We start from the raw sequence: 2,286 nt of genomic DNA on the forward strand, positions 1-2,286 counted from the left end.
CCTTGCTCAGAAGCCAGCCGAATCATTCAAAGAATACGCCCAACAATGGAGAGATCTAGTTGCCAGGGTTCAACCCCCTCTTCTTGAAAGAGAATTAATAGACATGTTAATAAACACCCTTCAAGGGCCATACCTTGATAGGCTGATTGGAAGCACTACCTTAGGATTCTCGGACCTGGTCACTGCGGGCGAACGAATTGAGAATGGCATAAAGTTCGGCAAGATACCAGATCCAACCACTGCGGCCAATGGAGCAAAGAAATCCTATTCCGGATTCCCCAAAAAGAAGGAAGGGGAGGCCAATGCTGCCATGATAGCCAAAAGAGAAGTTGGAGCCTACCGAATGCCATACTATCTAGTGGCAGCAGTAGCACCTAATTCGTATCAGCAGCCAACATATGTTATCCCAACTGGTCCTCCAGCAAGGCAATAACAACAACCTTATGCTCCTCAGCAACCTATTGCTTCGCAACAGCAGAACTAATATCAGTAGGGTAGACAGGGACCAATGAGGCCTCCCAGACGGTTTGATCCAATTCCCATGCCATATGATCAGTTGCTAGCTTATCTGCTCAAGAGCTCATTGGTTTAGCTAAGAGAAGCTAAGGCTCCTCCAGTACCTCTCCCTCCCGGGTATGACCTGAACGTTAGCTGTGAGTATCACTCTGGGACGCCAGGGCACTCGATCGAGAACTGTAATATCTTCAAGCATAAGGTACAATACTTGATCGACTCGAAAGCTATATCGTTCGAGCCGGTTGTTCCAAATGCCATGAATAACCCTGCTCAGGCCAATACATCTGCGGTGCCATAGTTAAAGCAGTGGTAGATCTGAAGAGGTTGTATCTGTGGGACAACCCCTCCAGCTTCTGCAAATACCAAGACCCCAAGTTGTGGGAGGAATAAGGCTGTTCACTTCAGAAATCATTAGTTTGTTCAATCATGTTTCATGTATAATTTTCTTGTTTGTCATTTGTAACATTCACTTGTAATAAACTCGTTTTTTTGAATAATAATGACGTTGAAATAAATATGCATTATTTTGAATGAATCCATTCGTGTCCACTCATACTTTCCATCGATATCAAACTCTTGTTAAGCGAAATCAAAAGGAGAATGATGAAATTGAAAACACGATATCACTGCACATACACTTTTGAATAGAACCTTGATGACGATGTAAGGCATTGTTTTGAATCCTAAACACCGGAGTTATAAGGAAGATAATCCCTAGTTAACCCCTTCGAGCCAAGGAGTAGGAGTTTCTTTCTGAATATAAAACCCTCAATCTTAACCCGGGGTAGGATAGTCGTAAGTTAGTTTGACGAGGCGTTCAAACTTCAAAAGAGGAGTGTCCTATCTGAGGATCAACCATATCTCATCCCTCACAAGAGGTCGGAAACAATAAATCCACATTGATTGTCCCTCACCCACAGAGACATGAGGCAGTCACAACCCTTCCAGTCAATCGAACAGATGTCACATGATTTGTTCCGTCAAAAAATCAAAATCAAAAGATAAGAAGCCCGCTAAGTCGAAGCTTGAGAACAAGCGACTTAGGCAAAAATTAGGGCATCCCTATGGATTGCAAATCAGAGTCAATCCAGCAAAAGTGGGGAAATGAAAAGAACGAATCAAATAAAGAGGAATCATAAGAAAATCCTCAGCAAGAACAAGATTGTGTGGCTACAAACCAAACAGAAAGTGCATGACTGCCACCCTAAGAACCTCGTGGGGTCATTTTCACTCCCAGATCCCTTTTGGAAGACGAGCGCTTGTGTCGAACTAGCTGAAAGTAGTACTGGAGAACATCACGAAGAGCGGGTAGGTTAGAATAGGTTTCGAGCCATAAATCCTTTTTTTCTGAAAACAGTGAACCAGACCACGTTACAACCCTCAAAAGACCTAACTGAAGCAGGGTTTAGTTCGAAAGCGTGCTATAGTCAGTATAACACTGGGTTTATCTCAAACTGAACAGGCTTTTAGAAACAGGCTAAGCTTGAACCAAACCTTAGTTTTATACCGAGATAACCAAGAACCTATGATATTTTAACACTAGGCTAATCTCGAACCTTTGAAAGCTTTTGACTCGGCTGAACTTTGGAACCTAAACGGAGACTTCTTCGCACAATCCCCAAACCAAAGCTTTTTCACATGTTTAGCGTCTAACCCAAATAAATAATTCTTAATTGTATGAATTGCTCAACTAAGTTAAGAACAAAAATTCCTTAGTGAACTTACAATCAATCCTTCCAAAATTACAATTGTCTCACTTGCAAAATGACT

Source organism: Lathyrus oleraceus, chromosome 2 (assembly GCF_024323335.1).
Source record: "Lathyrus oleraceus cultivar Zhongwan6 chromosome 2, CAAS_Psat_ZW6_1.0, whole genome shotgun sequence".
Taxonomy (NCBI): Eukaryota; Viridiplantae; Streptophyta; class Magnoliopsida; order Fabales; family Fabaceae; genus Lathyrus; species Lathyrus oleraceus.